The sequence below is a fragment of the Ictidomys tridecemlineatus genome, unplaced genomic scaffold (genome assembly GCF_052094955.1).
Source record: "Ictidomys tridecemlineatus isolate mIctTri1 unplaced genomic scaffold, mIctTri1.hap1 Scaffold_138, whole genome shotgun sequence".
Taxonomy (NCBI): Eukaryota; Metazoa; Chordata; class Mammalia; order Rodentia; family Sciuridae; genus Ictidomys; species Ictidomys tridecemlineatus.
In genome coordinates this window covers 352,342-366,862 of record NW_027521230.1, presented here as the reverse complement: position 1 = coordinate 366,862, position 14,521 = coordinate 352,342, and the positions used below count along the sequence as shown (strand labels likewise).

The 14,521-nt window shown below is 40.1% G+C and overlaps 1 pseudogene; it reads right to left on the bottom strand.

Moving 5' to 3' along the window:
- Positions 1 to 667: 667 nt before the first annotated feature.
- LOC101966413 (large neutral amino acids transporter small subunit 1-like) lies at positions 668 to 3,232 on the bottom strand (annotated as a pseudogene).
- Between the last annotated feature and the right edge of the window lie 11,289 nt (positions 3,233 to 14,521).

Genomic DNA, 14,521 nt, shown 5'->3' with positions numbered 1-14,521 from the left:
GGGTCCCCAGCCGTGCCTTGCCTGCCTTCCTGGCTGTCCCCAGATGCACACAGCCCCATGGTCAACCCCAGGGACAGGCAGGGCTGGCTCTTGCTGCTGAAGGTTCCTTCTCCAGGGTTCGCAGGGCAGGAGCCATCTCGAGACTTTAAGGCAAAGACACAGCCAGGGCTCTTCTCTCTCAGCCCTACACCGGCGCTGGAGGGAAGAGGGCTGGAGCAGCTGGAGGTGCGCCCGCAGACAGGCACTGCCACGCCAGTGCAGGTCCTCAGTGCTCTGTGCAGCCACAGCGTCAGGTCCCTTGGAGGCACAAGGCACTGTCGAGATGTCTCCCACCTCCTCCTGACCTCTCTAAACAGCAATCAGTTGGTGGCACTGACTTGACCCCAAATTCAAGTTGAATGCAGATGAATAGGGAAGGGAGAAGGCAGTGGGTCCCACCGGGGGGGGCACCAAGCCTGCCCCAGCTCACTGCTGGCACCGTGCCCGGGAGCCACCAGGGACATCCATCTTCCAGGACACCATTCGTACCAGAGTGTTCACAGCTGCTGTGGGTGCCGCCCTGGGCAAGGACGGTGAGGGGACAAGGGAGAGCAGGAGCTACTTTTCTGAGGGCAAGTTGTCTGTGCGTGGCCTTCATGTGCTTCCTGCCCGCAGCATCTGCCGCCAGCTAGGTCTCCTACGGGACCACCTGCATGAGCTTCTGGCAAAGGACGGTCGTGGAGACTGCAGGGAGAGGACATAGAGTGAGTGCGACCAGGCCACGGGCTGGGCCAGGCGTCCTTCTTGTGGAGACGAGGACCCACAAGCCCAGCTCCCACCCGACCTGTCCCCACACCATGCCAAGCTGCAGGAGGACAGAAACTCCAAGTTTTGTGTGGCCCTCCAGACCCTGTGGTAAGCACTGGCGCCTCCCCAGGGCTTCCTGGCAAGCAGCACATTCTGCAACTCTCCGTCATGCCAGACTGCCTGGGCCAGCGGGAGAGGAGTGTGGGAGCAGGTACAGCTGCCCACCCCAGAGCCCTGTGACTGCACAGCAACCTGGTGGCCTTGCCACTGTGCGTGTGCCCGGCCCACACTGCCCATGTCACCACTGTGCCCTGAGACTGCCCGTGTCACCACTGTGCCCTGAGACCAGGCTGCCTGAGAGGGGCCCCAGGAACCGCCTGGCACTCTCTCTCCTTTTTCTTTGTGGCGCTGCCTGGCCAGCGCCCCCCGCCCCCTTGAGCCACCTCCAGGGCCACCCTGGCACTTTCTACGCAGAGCCTGCCTGGCGAGGGAGACTGGTGGTTTCAGATCAAGGTTTCTGTCCTAAGTCTGCTCTGGGTGTGACCCTGCATGAGATTCCACAGGGACCCAGGCTGGAGGGAGAGTCCTGCTCAAATGATGGGTGGCTCAGCCCTTGGTGTGGGTCTCCTCGCCTGCACAGGGGCCACCCTAGAATCTTAGGTCACCCAGCGCTGAGGTGCTGGCAAGGCCCGCTGGTGCAGACTCTCTCAAGCCTGGCCTTCCACACGGGTGAGGACAGGGCCCACTCTGATGTGGACCACTCCGGGCCTGGCGCCTTCTCCTGCTCTGCCCAGGAAGGTCAGGCAGTATGTCAAGGCTGGTGAGTGACAGTGGGCACTTCTCTGGCAACAGCAGCCTGATTCTCGGAAAACTCTCTTTCTGAGATGAGCTGCTGCTTAGCTCTTGAGCTGGGAGTAGGTGGGTGTCCTCACCACTGACACCCTGCAGTGGCCAAAGGCATGGCTGGTGCCAGCCCATCTCGGCCAGCAGCCTGGACACTCACAGATGCCCTGGAGGAGCCACTTGGGCTTGTTCTGCCACCAGACCCCGAGGAAGTAGGCAGCCCACTGAGGATGATGGCGAAGCCAATGCCACATTCCACAGGTGTCTTCCAGAAGGACACAGCGATGAGGAACATGCAGGCCAGGATGAAGAAGACCGGCATGGCCAGGTTCACCTTGATGGGCTGCTCCAGCTCAGGCTTCTTGAAGCGGAGCCAGACCATACCCATGATGGCCAGGGCCACACAGAGCCAGTTGAAGAAGCTGAAGAAGTTGATGACGGAGAAGATGTCTTTGGAGAAGGCATACAGCAGGGTCATGATGCACGTGAACACAAGGGATGGCATGGGTGTCAGGAGCTGTGGGTGGATCATGGACAGGATCGAGGGCAGGTGGCCTTCCCTGGACCCCACGAAGAACAGCCTGGAGGATGTGAACAGGAACCCGTTGACAGAGCCGAAGCAGGACAGGCCCACAAAGACGGGGATGATCCAGGACATGACTCCCAGGTGGTAGTTCCCAAAGTCCAAGGCCACAGCCTCGGATGTCAGCATCTGCTCAGTGGTCAGTGTGGTGAAGTAGGCCAGGTTCGTCAGCACGTACACCAGGGTGACGATGGGGAGGGAGATGATGATGGCCAGGGCCAGGTTCCTGTAGGGGTTGATCATCTCCTCTGTGACAAAGTTCAGGTAATTCCATCCTCCGTAGGCAAAGAGGCCACTGTACAAGGCCAGCACGATGTTGCCCACGTCCAGGTTGGTGCCTTGGAAGGAGAACTCTGGGTTCAGATTAGACACGCCACCCACCCTTCCGGATCTGGATGAAGCCAAGCAGGATGATCAGGGCCAGGGCAGGAGCTTGCCTGCCGCTAAGGCGTCCTGCACGCAGGTGGCAGCTTTCACGCTGTAGCAGTTCACCGCCGTGAGCAGCAGCACGCAGAGGCAGGCCACGAGCTTGGCGGCCTCCTCCTGCATGGGGCAGGTGGGGAAGAGCGGCTTGAGCAAGTAGGTGGCGAAGACGAGAGGATGTACTGCGAGGACTGCCGGATGATGAGCAGCTCGATCCAGAACTTCAGGAAGGCGGGCAGGGAGCCTTACACCTCCAGCATGTAGGCGTAGTCGCCGCCAGACTTGGAGATGGTGGTGCCCAGCTTGGCGTAGCAGAGCGCGCCCACGATGGAGAAGATGCCGCACACGGCCCACACCACCAGCGCCAGCCCCGGCGAGTCCGCCTCCTTGAGCACGCCCGTGGGCATCACGAAGATGCCCGAACCGATGATTGTGCCCACGATTATGGCCACGCCGTTGAGCAGCGTGATGTTGCGCTGTAGGGTCACGACATCCTCTGCCGGGTCGCCACGCCGGCATCCTCTCCCGCGCCTGCCGCTCCTCCTCCTCGACCGCTGGGCCTGCCACCGCGCGCTGCTTCGCGCCCGCGCCCGCCATGCTCGCCGCCGGCCGGCTGGGCCTGGACACGAGGTGCGCGCCACGGAGGATCGAGAAGCCCGCGGGCCTCCAAGCTGCTGCGTCTGCCCTCAATGATTCTTTGTATTGTTTGCGTTAGTCTCAATTTAATTGATTTTGACTAGAATTTTAGCTATTTCTTGTCTTTTACTGATTTTGATGCTACTTTCTTTGTTTTCTAGAGATCTGAGGTTTAATGTTAGATTATTTATTTGATGACTTTCTATTTTTTTCAAATGTAGGAACTCAGTACTGTTATCTTTCCTCTTAGAACATCCTTTATACCGTCCCAGATATTTTTGTATGTTGTATCTCTATTTTTGTTCCTATTTTTTTATTGCTACCCTGATTTCTTCTGTGACCAATTCTTTAAGATAAAATGTATTATTCATACTTCAGATGTTAGAATGGTTGTTTTTTCTCTGATATTTAAATGGTATTCCATTTTGATCTGATAGGATGCAAGTAAATATCTAGTTTTTATTGGGTTTGCTAAGATTCACTTTTTGCCCTAAAATATGATCTGTTTTAGAGAATGTTTTATGTACTGATAAGAAGTAAGTGAATTCAGTTGTCAGTGGATGAAATATTCTATAGGTGTCTGTTAGGTTCATTTGATTAATAGTTTTGTTGTTGTTGTTATTGTTCTTTCTTTTTTTTCCCTCTTATTTTCTTTCTTTCTTTCTTTCTTTTTTTTTTTTTTTTTTTTTTTAGTTCTAAAGAATCTATGCTTAGATCATGTCTGGATAACCTGTGTAGTGGTGAGAGGGGTGTGTTCAAATCACCAAATACTACTTTTTCAAAGCTACTTGTTTCTTTATACTGAAAAGCATTTGTTTTATATAAGTAGATAAATCAATGTTTGGGTCATAAATATGCACAATCACAATACATTTTGGATGATTCCTATAACCAGTATAAAGTGACTTCTTTTTGTCTTCTGATTAATTTGACCTGATTTCTACTTTGTCTGAGATAAGAGTACCAACTTCTTCTTTCTTTAAGTTACCATTTGTGTGTTATAGATTTTCTCTATTTTAATGTTCATTTGTTGATGTCTTTGTAATTGTGAGTCTCTCACAAAAAGCATATGGTTTGGTCTTGTTGTCTTTTAATTCAATCAGCAAGAATATATCTTTTGATTGAACAGCTTAGACTATTTACCTTTAATGTTGTTATAGAGTTTTTTTTAATGCGTAATTCAAACTGTATTCTACTTTAACTGACAATTCTTCTGTTACAATTTATCCCCATGCTGGTTTTAATTTTCCATTTTTTATATCATCTACATGATATATATTTTTTAATATATTTTGTAGTACAGGCTTACTGATTATGAACTCTTTCAGTTTCTTCTTATCATGGAATATTTTTATTTTTCTTATATTCTGAAGGATAATTTGAGTGAATGTTGTAATCTTTATTGGTACACATCTTTTTAGGGCTTGTTATATATTATTCCAACCCCTCCTGGCTTTTTAAGTCTGAGTTGAGAGATCATTTGATATGTGAACAACCTCCTGTTTTTCTCTTTCAGCTTTTAAAACTCTGTATCTTAGTTGTGTTTACCATGATAAAGTTTTCGGCAGACACATGCCTTGGAGAGGATTTTCTTAATTAATCTTGCCTATTTTTAGTCCTGTGTGCTTCTTGTATTTGAATCTCCATCTCATTCCTAAAATTTGGAAGTTTTTCTAATGTGATTTCATAGAAAAGATTGTTTATTCCTTTAGTTTATTTCAGAGACTTCAATGATTCCAGTTATTCTTAAATTTATTCTCTTAATGTTATCCCAGATTTTATCATGATCTCTTAATATCTTTTCTTTCTATTTGACTTTACTTTCAGATTTTAAACTTTGCCTTTAAATCCTGAAAAATCAACCTTTAATTAGTATAATCTACTGGTGATGCTTTTCATTAAAGTTTTAATTGGATTCATTTTATCTTATTTCTATGATTTCTGTTTGGCTCTTTTTCAGAATCTCTATCACCTTATTGAAATGGTCTTTAGTTCCTGAATTTTCTCTCTAATTTCATTTGTTACTTCTTCTTCAAGCTCATTGCACATTATAACTATAAATTTTCTAAATTCTTTCCCCAACAATTTATCCACTGTGGTATCACTGTAGTCAGTTATTGAAGTCATAGTGTTATGGGCTCTAATGGGGTGGTTATTCCCTTGCTTTTTAAAATTGTTTGAGCATCTACCCATTTTTTGAGGTAATCATCACTGCTTCTTTTATGGAAATGCCATTTTAATTTTTTTAAAGAGAGAGAGAGAATTTTAATATTTATTTTTTAGTTTTCGGCAGACACAACATCTTTGTTGTATGTGGTGCTGAGGATCGAACCCGGGCCGCATGCATGCCAAGTGAGCATGCTACCACTTGAGCCACATCCCCAGCCCAATGTAAGTGACCATTTTATGAGCTTCTTTCTCTTCAAAGTCGTGTACTTGGTGAATATCCGAATATTCATGTTTTATCTCCTTTGCTGTTCTCTGTATCAGCACCTCTCTAACAAAAGCCACAAAACCCTATTTACTACCATCTCTTCAAAGTATAGCCAGACACTATTCAAATGCATGAAAAATGAAAAAGTCAACACTGTTCTTCACAGTTTCTCCAATTCAAGTATGAACTTGTGATACAGAGATGGAATATGTTAAAAAGTTAGTTATTAAATATAGTAAAATTGATATAACTTAATATAGGAACTAAAAATGGGAAGAGAAAAAACAGGTCAAAAGAAGAAAATAAAAAGAAATAAAAGGTATTTAAGAATAGTACACACCAAGGTAAAAAAGAAGAAAAATATGATTAAGGGAATTTGAGACAGTAGCAGGTGATTGTAAGAGGAAAAGAAAGGTAAGAGGAATGTATGTGAATCTGATCTAGGAAAACCACACACACACAGAGGATGATTCCAATTAAAGATTTAAATATTATAAGAGATCTGGGCACATATGTAATCCCAGCAGCTTGGGAGGCTTAGGAAGGAGGATTGCAAGTTCAAAGCCAGGGTCAACAACTTAGTGAAACCCTGAGCAATGTAGAAGACCTAGTCTCAAAAAAAAAAAGCAGTGCTGAGGATGTGAGGATGTGGCTCTGTGGTTAGCACTCTGAGATTCAAACCCTAACTCAAAATTAAAAATAGAAGAACCACAATCAAAAGGATTGAGGACACAATGTTGGCTATCAAGTCAACAATCACCAAATGAAAATGAAAACTGATATATACATAATCCAAGTTGAGCTGTTGACAATCACTGTTAGAGCTATTTATAATAAACTGTGCCCAAATGAAGAAAATTCTTGAGTTTTGATTGGGCTTTCTTCAGTATTTGGGACCTTTAGGAGATGTTCATCATTCTTTGGCTTTGGGTGTCCCAGGAGGTGCTGGGACACATGGGCCACTCCCCTGGTTGCCATGAACTTCCCACCAGCTGCTTCTAATTTGTCACTAAAGGTGGCTGCTCAGAAGTTGCAGATAATGTCTGTTGCCTGATTCTGTGGTGTGTAGGAGTTCAGGATGCAGGGATCCTGGCTGTTGCTGGGATTACTGAATTCTGTTGAAAGCATCACTAGTAGATTAAGCCACACTGAAGACAGATTCTCAGGCCTTTAAGACAAAGCATATAAACTTGAAAATAAAGTTGAAAATGAAGAAAATATGTTAAGAGACCAGGAACAAAATGTTCAACATTAAGATAATATTAGAGATGAAATTTGAGAAATACAGAGGATACTCTGAAATACAAACAAAATGATTGCATAAATTTCTTAATGAAATAAGATTTTAAAATTTATAAATCTTAAGAATGAGGTAGAAATTCAAACAGAAGAGACATTTAGAACCCAAATAGGCAATATAAAAAAAAACATCCTCTCCAAGGCACATTTTGATTAAAATTCCTAATATACAGGATATGAATAGATTTTTTTTAAAGCTGAAAAAAAAGCAGCAGGTCACATTTTTGTGGTGAGTCAATTAGGATTTCAACTGATTTCCTAGCCCTGTACCAAGTCCTCTAAGAAAACGGTATCAACTACTATACCTTCACCTTATGATGAAAACTTCCATCTCCAAAGCAAAGGAAGCTCAACTTAATTCCAGAGTCTTCATTTTTACATTGGCTCAAAGAATAATATTAAATTACATATATCCATACTTTTTCTATCAAAAATATATGTTTAAATGCCTCTGAGAATGATCTAGCTGAGAGAAAATGGAAAGAGATGAAGAGATGAGAGATGGGCACCTTGCCAAAGCAGAAGAATGGCTTTCCACAAGAGCAGGTCCACTTCCAGCACTTTCCAGCTATTGAAAAGGGGATGGAGTTTGGACAAGGCTAGATTTTGACCTGTGACAGGCCAAAAACACAAATATAAGATTTTTGTTCCTAAATTTGAATTTAGATCCATCATCATGACTTGCGCTCTTCTTCTGGCAATTTTATTATTCCATATAGATTTTGTAGTTCTGGTAATAGCCTGGAAGTGGAGATTAGCTGGTTTCAACACAATGAGTACAACTCTGCATAAACAGGAGATAGGGGGTATTCACAAAGATGAACAATGGTAATAAAAAAAACCAAATCTCTGTGGATTTATAATTGATTTACCTCTGAAATTTAAAGCAATGAACCTCATTGGTTAAGTTTTGTGCTTCATCATATTTTTATCTAATGGGTCATTAATATGTATGGGTACAGTGTCCTGATTCTTATCTCCTATGATAAGAGTCTCCAGTTCACAGCTAAGTATCCAAAACAACTCAACATGTAACATCACTTCTCTGGTTTGCCCATTTGTAGTTTAGTAAGACAATAAGAGATTGTCATGTCTGTTCATTTCTACTCCTTCAACAGATATTTTGCAGATCTTGGTCATGCATACCTCCAGTTAGTTCCCAGAACGACCCTTCAATTAGTCTTGTTTTGCCAGTCTGGCAACAAACTAACGACATAATTGTGCCAATTCAGTGTCCCAGTCATGGGAGATCTGGATGTCTGGATGCCTCTCTCTAAGTCTAAGTCCCCACTTTATCAAAAGACCTCTGAGTCTACTTTCCACTTTAGTAGAACTGATGACTGCATTATATTTTCATGAATCAATTTTCTACCTCCTTCAAATTGAAGAAAGTATCTTGTCATAGCATAAATTAACATACTCAGAAATACCAACAAGTTCCTCTGGAATCTGACCAGACTATACAAAGAAGTTGTTCCTGATCTAAAATATCTGTTGTCCAACTGAACAATTGTATATGTTTCCTGAATCTTATTGATCCATAGGCCTTCATTTAGGAAGTTGGCCAGTAGCCAGCAGAATAGATAATGTCAGTTCCTAAAAAGGGCAGATTAGAATTAGAGAACTGTATAGGATTACCATTACTAAAATATGTAAAAGTGTAATTTTGTCTACAAATTTTGTCTTTTGTCTCTCAAACCCAGATAGTCACAAAAATTTACAGTTTTGCATGTGTAACTTTCAACTATTAGAGGTAACCCTAAAGATTTTTAATTGTGACAGTCCAACGGATAAAGGTTTTTCAAAATGCCAGGCTAAGATTTTAGTGGACACTATCCAAGAGACCAGAAAAACCAATGTAGATCAGGACCCCAACCTGAGGGGCTGTCCCAAAGAGACCATTCAGACCTATTTTATCCAATTACAAAGTTTTTTTTTACACTCTGATTTATTCAGAGTCAATTTACAAGGGTTAGCTCTCAATCTAATAGTTTTTTTTTTAAAAAAGAACATAATTTACAAGGCTTTGACTGTTTGTTTTGTGTATGTACACTATGTATTGTCAGTTAACGTGTACTGTCATGTCTACATATGTTTGGTACCAAAATAAGCATATGAGCTCATAAATTAAAATTTAAAAAAATGGATACAAATACCTTTGGTTCACATGATTGAAAAATTAATTTAAGTTGGGTAAACAAATAAAATAAAGATGTTTTTAAAAGTTATTAACTCACAAGCTTTTCTAGGTGGTTAAACAGTTGTTAATAAAATATTAATGTCTATAAAATATTTAATATCCATTGTTTCTAGGATTTCTCTCTTCAATAGAAAAAAAATTACTAATGCTGTTAAATGCACTTATCTGATACTGTAGTTTTTAAAAATAAGTAAATTGTATTTTACATATATGGGACTGATCATAAATATAATTAATCTACAGAGTTAAAATGCTACTAAATATAAAATAAAGAACTCTTAACTTCTTAAATCCATAGGGTAATATATTTAAACATAATTGGTGCTTTTATTTAAAAAAGGGTTTAAGATTACTTTGTGTCATCACTAAAAGCAATGTTACTAAGAGTTAAAAGTCTCAGCAGGCATATTTCTATGTACATAGAAACCAAAGGTTTCAAGTACATTTCAATTAAATTACTATAAATAACATGAAATAGTTTATTTTATTAAAATTAAAAAAATTCTCTAAATTTGAGAATTCATAAGTGTTATCTCAGAGTGTAAACAACAAGTGGGTCTAATTCAGTAATATAAAGGTCTATGTAAATAAATGGTCTATTTTAAAAGATTTTAATGTAATTAAATTGGTTACAAATAAGAAACACAAACAGTTAAGCTATTTAAAGTTTTTTCCTAATGTCAAATATTAATATAATGATATAAACCAAAATTTTATCTCTATGTTAAAATGACAAAGATTTCTTAAAACATTAATTCACTTCCAACATTTTGTTTGGTAAGTTTTATGCTCTAGAACAACTAGTCTTAAAGAAATTAAGGTTTGTACAATTCTGGTTAAACAGCAACTGTTATTTCTGAGTATTGTACTACATTACAGAGTCTAAATTTTTCTTTAAAATCTAAACTTGTTTAATATAAAGACATCAATGTAGGGGGCTCTGGATGCAGCTCAGTTGGTAGAATGCTTACCTTTCATGCACAAGGACCTGGATTTAATCTCCAGCAACACACACACACACACACACACACCAAAAAAATGTAATTATGGTATTATTACTCTTCTTTCTATATTAAATATGTTCATATCTTTCAGGTATACAAATAATTAAAAGTAAAATGTTTAAAGGAGCATTTTAATCAAGCTGGTGTTCTCCAAACTAGAGTTGTCTGCAATGGTAATTTTAGACTTATAAAGATGGCAAATTTTATTGGGGATTTATTTATATTACTTGATGTTTTCTAACCAAGTAATATAAATAAATATTTTATTTTTTTTTGTAAACCTTATGTTACACTGATGATAAAAATGTAAATGTATTTATAAAAGATAATGAGAGCTTTATCTATGTAAAGGTTAATATTGTAAAACATTTTGCCACCTTTTTCACACAAGAGAGAAGTTGGGGGCTCTCAGCCTTTATTTGGTTCATGTTTTAGATGTAATGTTGTGTTGTGTTAGCTAACATCATATACACTCATGAAAAATATATGTAAACTTTATTAAATGATATCAAAAAAGACACAAAAGTCAGCTTTAGATCTATGACACTTAATCTAGGATTGTAGGAAGTCATGCCTTACCTGAGATAAGACTCTACCTTTCTCCTTACTACATGTTAGAATGACTCCAAAGTGGGTCATATTTTTGTTATAAATATTACTGTGATCTCAAACAGGAAGTATAATGTATAACTCAGCCAAATTCAAGATAGCTACTACACAAACTATATATGTTTTTACTCTTGTTAATTTCACATTTTATTTTCCTTACAACTGTTGCCTGTTAATGTTTTGCCGAGGTTCTGCTTCAAGAACACATAATTAATTTGAGATATAAAGCCATCAAGTATAAATAAATAGTAAATAAAGGGGGAAAAATAACTATGAATTTATAAACATTAAACTTTAAGCCCAATACTCTTAGTTTAAGACTGGTAATACTGCTTTGCAAGATGGTTAAGACTAAGGCTTAAAAATAAAAATAAAGGGCCCAAGAAAACCAATATGTGGCTCTTGCCCTCTGAGTAAGCTTAAACCCAGGGAGCAAGGGGAAGAGCTCTGGAACTCTGGGTCACAAGACCTCTGAATCAGGGAGACTGCTGGGACTCTAAAAAGACAGTCAATCAGTGTACATACTACAAAATAGGAGGGTCATCATAAAGGGGAGACATTCCTGATGCTTCGAATGAAGCCACATGGTCAGCAAGACCTAGAGCCATACTAGAGCAGATGGCACTGGTGGGGCTAAAAGGCTGCTCACAAGTTTCCCAAAAGTGTACCCAAGGGGATTCAGTTGACTTTTAACAACAAATGAGAACAAAGCCAACTTGATGATCTTAAACATCTAACAAAAACAGTTAAACCAAACACAGCCTTTTCTAGGCATTAAAAAAATATATTTATTTTAATGTAACTTAAGATGTACATGTGTGTTAGCCCCTCAGGAGTAAGTAAGACTAGAGGCAAAAAAAAAAAAAAAGAAAGAAAGAAATTCTTAGAGATGAGTGTGTGATAACTACAAGAGAAATTTCTAGAATTAGAAGATTTTAGTCATTTTAAGGCCTAAAGATCTTATTAACCTCCTACACAGCTTAATCAATGTTTGCTAGTATGATTATGTATCCCTAAGTAACTTAGCTAAATGTTGTCTTTACACTCCTAATAACTTTGACAATTTTAAAGGTTTACATTCCCAAATAAAAGTCTCATTAGACTTCGTTAGGCCTTATTAAGGAGACAACCTCTCAGTTCTCTTACCTCCTAGTGAGAGCTTATTGATTTCTATTATCTTCATGATATCCATTAGCATGTTCCAGATGCTGCAACAATTAATCTCATTTCAGTGATCATGTCTTTTTATTTCTCTCATAGAAACACTTACCCCCAGGTGAATTTACAACCTGTTCCTCCTGAACCAGACTTTTACCATGGACCCCTTAACTGAACCAATTTCTAAAAAGGGACTCCAAACTGCTTGCTTCACTCCATGTCACCCACTTTCAGCTTTAAGCAGCAAGAGTGGTCAATGCCCTTTTCCTTATAGCAATAGGAAGTCCCAAAAATTAGAGAAAAAAATAAGAGATAGATAGACAATTGGGTTGAATTGCAAAATGGAGGCTAGTTTGAGTAAAAAAAAAAAAAAAGTTAATCCCATTTTTTTTTCTCTTGCTTAGACTATGTTATAAGGACTGAGCTGTTAAAGCAACACATTTTATCAGTTGAATTAATGTACATGAATGGCCATTATAACTCCTTACTTAATTTCAAAGACAAATCAAGGGCTTCATTGTTTCTAGAAAAGGGGTAAATTTTATGGGCCAGTCTATATGGGCAATGACCAACAGACTCTACCCTGCTTGCCTTCACTTACTAATCAGTAAATCTTCTCAGGGGATTAATTCACATGTTATGTTAGGGCTGTCATAACCCAATCACATTTCTTATACATTCTCATAAATTTTGTCACAAATGAGTTTTCTGGGGTACAACTAATATTGAAATCATAACATTCGATCTCTGGCCTCCCAAAGCTCATGCTCATCTCATGCTGCAAAATATATTTAGTCCATTTCCAAGACTCCCCATAGTCTTGACAGTTCAAGCATTACCAGAAGTCCAAGTCCAAAATCTCTTCTGAGACTCCAGGCTTTACTGTTAATTTTTCTCCCATTCTTTCCCAAAGGCACCAAAGGCCTTAACCAGGGTAACTGTGCATGGGTCAAAAGTCAGTGATAAAGATCTTTATGGGACAGCTAGATACAGTCTCTTACTTGATATTGATTCTGGGAGATCAAACTTGTTATTTTAGCTGTCCTGTAAAAAAAAGGGGGGGGGGACTTGTGAATGTCCGCTGACCAAAGGAGTTTTGGCCAAGGTCCATCTCACAGTGGATCCAGTGGGCCCCTTTATTCACCCTGTGGTTATTTCCCAGTCCAGGACTGAAGGCATGGAAACTCCCTGAAGTGTCACTGGGCAGAGACTGCTTTGTAAGCATGAAGGACCTGGAGTCTGGTGTCCTCAGGCCATCACAGTAGCAATCACCAGTCCATCCAAGAAGTAGCAAGCTTGCATCGACTGTGCTTTGCTGTGCTTCCCACTTTTGTTCCATCTAAGACTCCAGCCTACGGGGTTGTTCCACTCAAGGCTCCAACCTCTTAGTGTGGGTCTCCAATTAAGTTTGCTGTCCCACAGTGCCAATCATTGCTAGGAACAGTCTCAAGGAGACACCCAGAATCCTTTTAAACTTAGGCATCTCTTAATCCAGTCCAGCTGACAATTCAGATTAGCCATCAGAAACACTAATTAAAAAAAAACTTTCAACATTAAAGAAAATGATATATATTAACAATAGAACATTTTTAAGATACAAAAGGAATGGAATTTTGTCTTTTGCCCCACTCTGTTTGGTACTGCTAGTCATTAAGTGAAATAAACTGGCTGAAGGACAAATATGATATGTTGTCACACATTTGTGGAAATTAAAAAGTTGATCTTGTAGATAAACAGGGTAAATTGGTAAAAATAGAAAAACAGTGGGGAGTAGAGAGAAAGAGAAGTGAGAGAAGGGCACAAACACAGGAGGAGGATGAATAGTTTCTGATTTTCTCTAGTCAGTAGGGTAAGTGCTGGCTACAGTGACAGATGGCATGTTTAAAAATGTCTAGAAGAGGATGAAGCTTCCCAACACTCTAGACAGATTAATGTTTGAGTGGTTGAAAGAGTTTGTTGCCCTGATTTGCTCATTATGCCTTATGTAAATATATCAGATTATCCTATAGGATCCCTGAAGCATATTGACATTATGTCTCAATTATAATAATGACGATATTAATAATAATTTAAAAAGTTATCCCCAGCAAGACCAAGCTTATGCTGATGAGCTCCTGCACTGACTCTGTCTAAGCTCCCATAGCCACTTTTAAAGGGCCCATGAAGTGATGAGCAAGGGGCTGGAGGGAGAGCTGGTATACCCTTTATCCATAATACCCACATCAACCACCTTTATAATGAGTAGCTACCATCTCTACCAACAGAAAAAATCCTCAATCTCATATCAGGGTTTTTTGAATTTTACATTGGTTTAAAGAGTATGATTGAATTTCATACAACCACTTTGTTTTAACAAAATAGTGTACATGCTTATAAGGCTGGTCTAGATGAGAAAAAAAGAAAATGGAAAGGAAAGACAACAGAAGAAATGATGCCTTTGGAGAAGATGATGGTGCACTTAGGCTAGAAAAGGGCCACTTCCCGCACTTTCACTAGAGAGAAGGCTGAGCTTGTGGTTCCAGAGAGAAGGAAGGCAATCCATTTAA